Source organism: Mandrillus leucophaeus, unplaced genomic scaffold (genome assembly GCF_000951045.1).
Source record: "Mandrillus leucophaeus isolate KB7577 unplaced genomic scaffold, Mleu.le_1.0 Scaffold316, whole genome shotgun sequence".
In the NCBI taxonomy this organism is placed as follows: Eukaryota; Metazoa; Chordata; class Mammalia; order Primates; family Cercopithecidae; genus Mandrillus; species Mandrillus leucophaeus.
This window is the reverse complement of record NW_012103321.1, coordinates 2,101,827-2,114,255: the sequence shown is the minus strand read 5'-3', so window position 1 is coordinate 2,114,255 and position 12,429 is coordinate 2,101,827. Positions and strand designations below refer to the sequence as shown.

The 12,429-nt window shown below is 35.9% G+C and overlaps 1 protein-coding gene across 1 annotated transcript in view; it reads left to right on the top strand.

Moving 5' to 3' along the window:
• The first annotated feature begins 935 nt into the window (after window positions 1-935).
• Window positions 936-12,429, top strand: part of CSNK1G3 (casein kinase 1, gamma 3) — a 101,751-nt gene continuing 90,257 nt past the window's right edge. The window contains exon 1 of the mRNA XM_011987762.1: window positions 936-1,074. The gene's annotated coding sequence lies outside the window, so the exon portion shown is untranslated. The remainder of the gene's footprint in view (window positions 1,075-12,429) is intronic.

Sequence of the window (12,429 nt, the reverse complement as noted above, 5' to 3'; positions counted from 1 at the left end):
AATTACTTTTAACTCTTTTGTGGTAATCACCCAGGCTGCTCAGTGGCCCCTTTTAAATCTTCTGCTAAAATATCTACTTTAAATTAGAGAATTATATAAGTACTTATTTTTAATGAATTAAGAAAGTAAGTCATTATTTTAACTTTTGTAATTCTTCCGATTCAAATGACATTTGCCCACAGATGTAAGAGATAGCAAACTATATCTAAGATGGGATATAAAATTAAAACTGTATACATTTTAAAGATGTTTCTTTTTAAAGATGTTTCTTCGAGGAATATTGGCTTTCCCCATACATTTAGAAGAAAAACATTACAGGAATTGTGAGAATAATGTGGAATTAGAAAGATGTGAAACCAGAAATCATTTTTCGTCAAAAAAATCAGATCTGGTGTGTGACATTCTTAATAGCTTTCTTTCTTTTTTTTTTTTTGGAGATGTACTTAGTGTATTTTGTAATTATTTACAAACTTTGCTCCAGTTGTATGTTAAGATAAAATTATCTTATTTTGTATAGTTAACCTTTATAGTTGCACAGAAGATAAAAGATAAAAATTACATTTATGGGCATTGGAAGAAAGATGTTATCAAATACATAGTATGGCTTTGAGATACATTCTTAGCAGAATGTACAGACACTTCTGCTTTATGTGAACTTGCATTTCTGAATATGTATTAAGTAGAAGTAATTATTAGAATGCGGGACAGAAAGGTTAATTTTAATGTTATGAATGACATTTTTTGGGGGATCTTGAGAAACGATTATCTTTACTGATGATTTATTGTAGTCATCCACCCCTTCTGCCATTCATCAGCTTAAACATTAGTGCATTATGTAATTATTGACATTTTCATCATTAGATTTTGCAAGCATTTACAATATATTGACAAAATCTTCTGTACGTGAAAGGCATTTATTACTTCCTTGAAAATAAAGGACTGGGATTAGTGGAATCAAGGAATTAATTCAACCAGGACCACCTTTACTGTGTGGCAAGGATGGAACAGTGGGTAAAATATGAAGATGAATGAGAGTCAGTACTGCCTTCAAGGGAGAAGCAGACATACACAGAGGTAATTCACAGATTCCTGTGGGTTTTGTTGGAGATGTATTGGACGCATGGGGTGTGTGTGAGACACTAATTTTTGACTGGGAAATTTTGAATGAATGTAGAGCTGGTAACACTCCATCTGGGCCTTAACATAGTTTAATAGGCAAAATGGGGGCAGAGGGAGTGACAGTGGGGGTAGTTTCCTGGGTGAAGGGAACAGCCTGAGCAAAGGCATGTGATTGTGTTACAGGGCTTGTTGAACTGGACATAAGGCTGTTTTGCCAGGAGGTCTTTGTGGGAGAAGCTATGAAAGTAGCTGGAGATCAGGCCATGGAAGTCCAACTTGTATTTAAAGATGAGTCAGTTGGAGGCATGAAGGTCCAAATGTACGGAACCTATGCTACAGTAGGTAGGCAAATAAGGATAGTTAAGTTTAAGGAAACAAGTTATAACAAAATAGTCAATTTTCTATCATTGGCACTACTGAAGGAAAGCAGAAAAGTATATAATCCAAAACAATCTATACATAGTTTCGTTATATTTATTTGCATTTTAATATGAGTGTGTATGGTAATCTAGTAATTGGTTATACATGAAATCAATCCAGACTGTAAAAATGTGACTCAAGAAGAGAAGCTCTCCAGTTACTTCTCTGTGTCTCCTCTGATCCATCCTGCAATCCCTCTATGCTGGGAGTAGACTTATTCTGGTATAGTTTATTGGCTCAGATGTTTTTCAGAATGGAAGAAGTGGTTGTTTTATTCCAAAGGGCTTCCCAAAAGGATGTATCAAACTAAATAGAAGGAATGCTGAAGTATTAAATAACAAAATATAGGTCATTGAATAGTTACATTATTGTTAATAGTGAGATTTACTGTGGATGAAGTGAAATGTAAAGAGTGTATGTTTTCACAGAAAGTGGTTTTAATGAAGTAATAATAAAGGAATCTGTACGTGAAGAAAATTGACAGTAACAGAGGGATGATAATATGAGACACTTTCACAGTTCGGATAAATGTGTGTGAAGTTTTTAAGTCATCTTAAATATTAGATGACCCTAAAATAATGTAACCCCACACTTAATCATTATCAAAGGAGTGCTTAGAAAAAAAAAATCAGTTTATAAGTGCATGTAAAATTATGTTACAGGGAAAATTGAAGGTTTTTTTTCCTCCTAATTATTTCCCTCTTAGCTTCCTTAATTATTCCCCTCTTAGTATTCAAAAAGGACTTATAACTGAATTTGTGTTCCCTTCAACCTCCCAGTAACAACAACAATACCTCCTATAATTTATTAAGTGCATACTTTGATAGAGGCCATAAATGATATTATTAAGACAAGTCTATGAGTTAGGTGGTGTAACCTCATTTTTGAGAGCAGGAAACAGTCTTCTGGAGTTTAAATAATGTGTTGAAGATATATCTTGGAAGTAGCAGAGTGAATGTTTGAATCAGTTTTTTTTTTTTTCTGACTTCAAAGTCTTAATCCACCAATGATCTATTTTTTCTTATTTTCCATCTCCATCCTTTTTCTGATCTTTTCTCAAGCAGTTGGCAATTAGTGGTATTAATTGATAATATGTGTCTGAGTGTTGGTTCTTTATGATGTAATTTCTTCAGAAGTGGCAGTTTTGAGGTATCTGTCTTTAATTGTGGGATTCTGTAAGTGCAGACAGTATGGTTCCAGTAATTTAAGGTACCTCAGAGCATCACCTTTTGCTGATCTGCAGGACAGAACTATGCTTGGATTCTTAATGTATAGAAATCAAGTGTGCGTTCTCTATTAATGTGAAATGATTTTCAGGAGCATCTGAACTGCTCAGGAAATATGGAAGGAGAGATAAATGTAGAAATGTATAACTTTTAGCGACATAGTGGACATAGTGGAGGCTGCTGTTAGACATTTTTTGTTTCTTTTTTTTAAGCTCTCTCTGAAAGCTGAGATTTAGCAACTATAAATGTTTGGGCTTCCCTTCTATTATGAAACCTAAGGAAAATATGTATTGATTTGTTCTTAGACCATAGTGATTGGTTATACTCTCTCCTGCCACTTGGTGCTTATCATCTTAGTTATAAGAAATCATTTTTAACAATGAATTGAAGTATTGGGGAGATAAGACATACTTTTTTGGTTGCTTTGTTTACTAATGATATGTTACATAGTTATAATTTATTGAAAATTTATGAGTAAGTTATGTCCACATGGCTAAATCATGTCCACATTTTTCATAACTTTTCAATGGAATGAGATAAGATCTGATGATACTCTTTTTCTTAAATGCAAAGTTTAATAATGTGAGGTAGTAATGTGAGGTTGAAGTTGTATTCAAATTTATTACATTTATTTAGATCACTTTGTGTTACCTGGAAGTACTTTCTTTAGCTGATAGCTACATTTGGAAAAAAAGGGAAGAGAGTTACCCTGTTACTCCGCCATTGTGTTCTTCATCAAAATGGAGGAAATTCATATAAAGTGCCAAGGACTATGTGATGCCTGCCACATAGTAGGCACTGTTGAAATCTTCTACCCTTCATTTCAGAAGTTGCTGATAAGAATTTTAGAGGGTGGATTGGTGGGTAGATAAGCAAAGACTCTCAGGAACACCCTGTTACAGGAAAATGTCTCTTACCTGACCTCTGCTTAACCCACTCGTGAGATTAAATGATAGTTTTCATTCTCTCTGTAGAATTTGCTGACTGATGCTCATGCTACATTGAGTGTAGCCTATTCTTTAGTTTGATCTTGAACTTTTATTCCCCCCAGTTACTGTATACTTACCAAGAGACATGTGTGTTTGTACCCAACACACTGTTATGGCACTTGATGATGTAATTACATAGTTTAATGAATTATTATTCAGTGAACTCCAAAGATAAAAAGGTGTTTGTATGAGAACCAGTTGGCTGCTTTGAAATCAAGTGAGTAGCCAAAATCAATTATGGTTGAAATAGATGAGGGTGAAATAATTTTAAATGATCAGGGAAAAAAAAAACCTAATAATCTAAAAAAATCTGCAATAATATTAGTTTTCACATGTTTGTAAAATGTCTTTCTGTGTTTAAGAAACAGAAACTGGAAATCACAGGTGTTGTTTTATGGGGAGTGGTTTTTGCAAGAAAAATGAAATAGAACTTTCATCAATAGACCCACACTTGAAGAAAAGGCCATACCTCTGTATTATAAGATTGTCTTGTGAATGGACATTTTTGTTTTAGTTGTAATAAAATGTATAGAGTTTGTAGATGTTGAGAAATAATTTCCTTTTTAGGCTAACTTCAGAACCGTTGATTAATTGTAATATATTAAAGAAGTTGTCTGCTTCTAAAACATCATCTTTCCTAGTTTACGCTACTGCTTAGAGATTTATTTAATAGCATCCTCTTTAAGAAAAAAAAAAAAAGAAGATTCTGGTATTCCCAGAGGTTCATTCCTTAGAGTGAATAGTTTAATTGTCTAGTCAGGTGATCAATCTATGGTTCTCACATATTTCCCAATATGGTCCCTAATCTGATTTCATAAGCTACCTTTCAACTTTTATGTACTGTCAGGGTTGGAGGGGTAAGCCTTCTTATAGTTCCAACATCTCCTCCATCTAAGTAGGAATGCGGAGGTAGAGGAGATTGTTCTTTGGAAGAGGAAATGTGGCACCCTTGATATATACGGGAGCACTTGAGCCTCCTGTCTTGCCTAGCTCAGTGCAAATGGAAAGGAGAACTTTCAGTTGAAGGAGCAGGAAGTCCAGGTTGGAGAAGGAGCGATATATGTGGTATGCTATGTATTTTGGTGTAACTACATTGCTTGCTGAATTACAGTAGATGCTGAAATGGCACATTGAAGTATGAAGGTAGGGTGGGTGGCTCCAAGCTAGTACTTGAGGGCTCTGGCCTTCCTCTCTGTGATATTCTTGGCTCTCTGTCTTCTGTGTGTTGGAGTCATCCTAAGGCCAGCAGCAAGATCACATCTAGACAGGCATTGGCCCGAGGAAGGAATGGATCTCTCTCTCTCTTTTTCTGTCTCTGTCTCTGGAAAAGCAAATAAATCTTTTGCATAAGCCTACCAACATACTTTTCTCTTCGTATCTTATTGACCAGAATTAGGTCACATGTATGTCCTAACTAGTTATCTCAAGGAAAGTAAAGTTATCATGGTTGGTTTCTACTAATCAGGAGATACCTTCTGCAATTGGTGTTGGGATCACATTTTTCTGAGATAGATGGAAGAGGGAGGATATTTTTAAAAAATTGTGGGAAGGAAGAATTTGGGGGATATGGATGTAAGAGAGATGATCAATAGTGACCGCTATATCTACCTGTTTTGAAGCGATTCTCGTGCCTCAGTGTCCCAAGTAGCTGGGATCACAGGCGCATGCCACCGCACCCAGCTAATTTTTGTATTTTTAGTATAGATGGGGTTTCTCCATGCTGGCCAGTCTGGTCTCGAACTCCTGGCCTCAAGTGATCTGCCTGCCTTGGCCTCCCAATGTGCTGGGCTTATAGGCATGAGTCACCGTGGCTGGCCAGTTACTTTTTTTTTTTGTTGTTGTTGAGATGGAGTTTTACTCTTGTCTCCCGGGCTGGCGTGCAATGGTGTGATCTCGGCTCATTGCAACCTCTGCCTCTTGGGTTCAAGTGATTCTCCTGCCTTAGCCTCCTGAGTAGCTGGGATTACAGGCACTCACCACCTTTCCTGGCTAATTGCTGTATTTTTAGTAGAGATGGGGTTTCACCATGTTGGCCAGGCTGGTCTTGAGCTCCTGACCTCAGGTGATCCTCCTGCCTCCGTCTCCCAAAGTGCTGGATTACAGGTGTGAGCCACCGCGCCTGGCTGGGTCTCAGTATTTTAGGAGCTAAAAACCCTACTTTATTTTTTCATTGGCTAACTTTGAGTCAATAAAATAGGTGGTTAAGTTGAAAGATTGTATTTTTTTCCATGAAACTCATGAAGCTATTTAATTTTAAATTAAAAATGTGTTCCTATAAACTCATTTAAAATTTTCTTCTGCATTGTTGCTTTCCTTCCTCACCATAAAGTTGCCCATAGCTTTGATTTCATTGATTACTTTGCTTGTCATGTCTGGGGAGAATAAGTGAATTGAGGAAATGGGAGTTTCTTGGTCAGAAGGATTTATATTGAATCCTGGAATACCAGTGAGATTGGAGGAAAGAATGGTTTTTACGTATTTCGAGAGCAGCAAAGTTGGTGAGGGAGTGGGGAGAAGGGAAGAACCATAGAATTTTAGAATTAAAGTGAATCATAGGAAGATTGAAATGCTCAAGTCACACTCCTGGTTAGTAGAACTCTTATCCTAATTACTAGTGTAGTACTGTTTCTAAGTAAGAATTAGGAGGCCATAATAATCTTGTCTGCTTTGCAGTTTTGCTCAGGACTATGGGCTACCACTGTAAATCAGTCAGCTAATCACCTTTAGTACAGATACCTGTGTTCTTAGGCTTTGGAAAAATTTAACCAGAAGTTTTCTTTCTTTTTTCCAGTAAAAGAAGTAAATAGACAAAGTTTTTCAGTTTGCCTCAAGCAGTCAACAACAATGACAACATCACACAGAAAGACAGACAGACACACACACACACACACACACACCCACACCCACACACACACAATAATCTTAAACCTAGCCTGCTTAAATGAAAATACAAAAGCAGACTATTTGGGACAATTTATTATTTTATTTTCAAGAAAATGATCTTAAACATTTCTTTACTGTCAATATATGTAAATGAAAGGAATATATATGTGCATATATGCTATACATATATACATAGGTACATATGTGTATGGGTTGTAAGTATGTGGAGTAAACCCATCCATCTTCTGGAAGAATATTTATGTTAATGACAGTTGCTTATATATGGTGAGATTTAGGATGATTTTTATTTTTATACTTCATATACTTCTCTATATTGTTTGGGTTTTCAGCTATCACTGTGCATTATTTCTACCATCAGAAAAAACAGTAATTTTTTTTTTTTTTTTTTGAGGAGAGGAGAATCTTGGGGTGGGATGTGTTTACTACCAGTTTAGATTTTAATGTGTAACTTTGCTTTCCTTGTATATTACCATGAATAAAGTGTGCCTCAAATGTATTGATACTTTGCAGTTTTATGTTTAAAATTGGATTTATTAAAATTACTTATCTTAAAGTTTTAAGTTGAAATTGGCCATATAATATCTTCTGGTACAAATATATGTTATAAAATTAGTGGACTTCTGAATATTTTGAAATTATTGTGTTATCTATTTTTTAAATTTGTTTGGTTTGACTTCAGGTGGTATACTAGGCCGTGTATTAGACTGTGATTTATTAGAGTTAAAATTATATTCAGAATTTCCTTTAGTAAAAAGGGAAGTGAAAATGTTTTTTTTTCTTTACACCCAGTCTGTGTCATGTTTATTTTCTATTTCTGTAAAATACTTATTTTATATTCTAGCAATGAATACTTTCAAGTGGCAGGCAAATAGGTAATCAGGACAGAAGAGAGAAAATTTCTGGTATTCTGTAAGTCTTAGTGTGTGCAAATTTATGACTATAGGACCTTTTAATAAAATTCTAATTTGGAGTACAACAATAGTCTAGTATCGTTTTGGAGATGAAACTAGTAGGTGTCAGTTGTAGATGACATTGAAAAAAAGTGTTTATAGATGCATAATTTTTACAAAACATTATTTTCTTTTCTACATTTATTTTAGGGAATCTGACAACAGTCCGACTCTCCCTACTTCAAAAATGTAAATCTTTAAGTCTTAAAGATGTGAAATCTTGTGATGCCAGTTTTTATTTAAAAAAAAAGGATCTTTACTGAGTACTTTTTCTGTCATATGAGTATCAGGATATGTTGTAGCTGATGTGTCTTTATATAATTGAGATTCTGCAAATGTTTGTAGTTAATAAAGTATTGAAATATAATCAACTCCTTAAGATAATTGTTTTGAGTATTTTCTGATATCTGTTGAAAGTTGATAAGTAGAATAATGCATATTGTGTATTTGCTTATTATTGTATGCTTTGCTGTTTACCTTAATACCCTACTAATGAAGGTGGGTTTTTGAAGACTGAAAAGAAATCCTGAACATTTGGGAATGAGAATATCCAATAAGCTAAAATTAATTTTACTCTACACACTTGTTTACAAATTTCCAGTTGAAAATTAGTAATTTTTCTTCTGTGATAGAGTAAATGAAAGAAGTAAAATGGGCAATTTTAAAGAGAGTTCCTGCAGTCCTTGCTATGGGGCTGGGAATGCTAACATTTAACTAAATAGATGAGAGGAGGGAAGGGTTTGTGGAGAAAGTTTTTACTAGTGGTTCTTGGCCCGACTTCATATTACAGTTTTCTTGGCAGCTTAAAAAAAAAAGACAGATGTTGGGATCCTACCCATGCTAATTTATATTCCATAAATAATCAGTAGGGCCCGGAAAGGGCTAGGGCATTGATATATTTTAGGATTTCTACAGACGATTCCAGTGTGTTGCAGGGTTGAAAAAAACTAATTTCTCCTTCGTTTTACACTCTCCTCTTAGCCCTTTAAAAAAATGACTTCCTTTTATTTTCCAACTGTCTTTTTAAAATTTGGAAGGAGATATGAAGATGACACAGAAGAAAATGCAAAGAAAATATTAGCAAGAGAATCAAGTTAAAGTAGCTTCATACAGTTAGTTGTTCCTCAGTAATTCGTTCCAGGACCCCTCACGGCTACCAAAATCCAAGGATGAGCTGGGCGCTGTGGCTCACCCCAGCACTTTGGGAGGCAGAGGCAGGCGGATCATGAGGTCATGATATTGAGACCATCTGGCTAACATGGTGAAACTTTTTCTCTACTAAAAGTATAGAAAATTAGCCGGGTGTGGTGGCACATGCCTGTAGTCCCAGCTACTTGGGAGGCTGAGGCAGGAGAATCGCTTGAACCTGGGAGGTAGAGGTTGCAGTGAGGCGAGATCGCACCATTGTACTCCAGCCTAGGTGACAGAGCAAGACTCTGTCTCAAAAACAAAACAAAACAAAACAAAACAAAACAAAAAATTTCCAAGGATGTGGTCAAGTACCTATATAAAATGGCACAGTATTTGCCTGTAACCTTTGACACTTTCCCCTGTACTTTAGGTTATTCCTAGATTACTTGTGATACCTAATACAATGTAAATGCTGTGTAAATAGTTGTTATGAAGTATTGTTTAGGGAATAATGTCTGTACATATTTAGTACAGATGCTTTTTTTTTCCTGAATATCTCAATCTGAGGTTGGTTGAATCCAAGGATGCATAGATAACAAGGGTCAATTGTACTTAGCATCCTTAGTAAGGCCCCTATATTCATTGCTCATTAGCAGTCTTTGATAAGTATAATGCCAAAGTTAGATAATTTCTAAAGCTTGGAAAGTTTGTTACGGGGAAATTTATCAAAAATAAATTAAGGCATCAATTCAGTTGTTTCTGGAAATCTTAGGAGACCTAAGTGATATCTTTAAAGTTATTACAAATTATAAGAGGGCAAGAAGTGTTACTAATAAAGTTATTCATTTTAGGTTATATTTACTATATTTACAATGTCATTGAGTTGTATTTTTTATGGAACATCAGGATAGAAGGGACTTCAAAGATTATTTAGTATAACTGTACTTCTACTGCTTTATTCTTTTTCATACCGCTGTTGATGAGGAACGGTCTCTGTTTTTTCCTGTTCAGTGAAAATATTTTACTTTAGTTATAGTATATTGTGTTTATTGCATATAGATTATATTGTTTATATTGCATATAGTTTGGAAATATATACACGTAAATACACTGTGATAATAGGGTTTTATAGAGTTATTGCATCTCGATATCTGGGACAAAATTAGGGTCCTTTCAGTGACTGACTTGATATTGCTTCCTGGGTCAGGAACACCCTCAGCAGTTACAGTGTTTTTTCTGTGACAAAATGAGAGCAAGCCATTTTAGGATGAGTTCAATATATTCAATTCAATGAACATTTTTTGTGTGGTGGCAAAATTGGATTTGGCAGTTCTATAAATTGCAAGGGTTAGATTTCTAAAAACTGCCCTGATAGGAAGGAGAATGTGGTACAGAAATTTAGCACTGGGTAGGGTTTAGAGGACATGTTGTGTGAACCAGTAGGAGACTTTTGGAATTATTCTGGATTCACCAAAATACCACAATAAAATTGGTACATGATAAAGAGTAATGAGTACCTATAGGACCATAATTCCTTTTCAACAGTTTTAACATCCACAGCACTCTGAAAACCAAAACTTTTTCTGTGTGTTTGGCACAAATTGATTTTTTCACAAAATCTGTTCGGAACTGTTATCTTTATTTCATATATTTAAAGGTTTCATTGTGGAAATAGCAAATGTTTGATTATAGTGTGCTGTCCCAGGCTTCTCTGTACTATCCCAGCCTTCTCTAGAGGTGTTGTTAAATATATGGTGTATACCCACTGTATCACCTGTCAAAAATCTCCAGACATTCTGAATTCTAAGGCATGTTTGACTGCCAGAATGTTGGAAAACGAGCTATGGACCTGCATCAGCCCCTTAATAGAAACTACTCCATATCTTACTTCTCTGAGGTGGAGTTTCAATAAGATGCTAGTAAATTTCTTCTGCCTTTTTTCTTGTAAATATATAAATGCAAAATGGCATTTTATTTGAATCTGTGTTAGTTTCTTTAACAGTTGTTGAAAGCTCTCCTGGGTTTTTGACACTAAGTTATTAACTCTGGTCACTGTAGTCCCAGAAGCGTTGTGTAATTAGGATGCTTGAGATGGAAAATGTTTTGGGTAACTTTGGCATAACTGAGTATTCATCAAACACTCTTTTTAGTCCTTGGGGTTACATAATTTTACCTTTGCACATGATAACTTCATGCCAAAGCGCCTACAGGCAGCCCTCTCTTTTACATATCTTGGCTTCCTTTTTTAATAATAGAAAGAAGCAGGGGTGTGGTTGCAATGCCTCTGTTTTAGTTTCCTTAAACTTCCTTAATTTGTTTTTAAGACTTCATTTCAAATATATTTATATCTGCTTTGGCTTATTCTTATTTTTTGCCTCCAGTTCCTTTTCTCATACTTTCTGGTTCTTCTCGGTTCTTTTCCTCTTCCTCCTCCTCCCCCACTGTAAGATAATATTCCTCAAGAAGAAAAACTTACAGTTATGGTATTCTGTATCAGAAAAATTTTCTGCCTCCCAGAAAGGTGACAAATAAATCTGCATATTTTAGTATTATAGTTCCCTAAAGAGGACTTTTGTTTTAAGGGAATGGTTATTGTACCTCTTGTGCAGAGGTAGTGTTCTGTGTATGTGGTCTCTGCTTTCTTTCCATCCTTAAACACTGAAGGATAATGGGAGGGGGAGCACTAGCGTTGTATGCATTTTAAGCTATGTTTTCAAGTTCAACAAGATAACAGGCACTCTCTAGATCCTAATAGGAGCATGTGAAACTTATAGGTAGCCATTCTTCTCCACCTCAAGAATAAGGTTTAAAATTTACACAGTTAGGTTATATGCACTGGCTTTGTGCTCGGAAAGCACTATAATTCTATTGTCGTTTGTATCACATTTTCTTTTGTTGCTTGCTTAAACTATGTGATGTCAGGCGGGTTGTCTTGTTTGCCATTTGTATTTCCTACCTTTAGCACATAATAGGTCTTTAATGATCACTAAATTGTTGAATGGATTGTTTCTTTTTTTTTTTTTTTTTAAATCGGGGAGAATGTTAACATGGGAGAACCTTGATTAAATGCCTTGCAAGGTACCAAGCTTATCCTACACCAGTTGTTTGCATTTTTTTTTTTTTTTTTTTTGAGACGAAGTCTTACTCTGTCACCCGGGTTGGAGTGCAGTGGTGCAATCTCGGCTCACTACGGCCTCGTCTCTGGGTTCAAGCACTTCTCCTGCCTCAGCCTCCCAAGTATCCGGGATTATAGGCTTGTTCCACCATGCCCAGCTAGTTTTTGTATTTTCACCATATTGACCAGGCTTGCTCTTAACCTCATGACCTGAAGCGATCTGCCCACCTTAGCCTCCCAAAGTGTTGGGATTACAGGCGTGAGCCGCCACGCCTGGCAGTTTGCATTGTTACAGTTGTATGAGACAATCTCAAACACATAAACTGTTTCCAATTTAAATAAAATAATAAACACAAGCATCTGACTTAGCTGCTCAGGCTTAAAAGTAGAAATACTGGCCGGGCGCGGTGGCTCACACCTGTAATCCCAGCACTTTGGAAGGCTGAGGCGGGTGGATCATGAAACTCAGTCTCTACTAATAATACAAAAAAAAAATTAGCCGGGCATGGTGGCGGGCGCCTGTAGTCCCAGCTACTCGGGAGGCTGAGGCAGGAGAATGGCGTGAACCCGGGAGT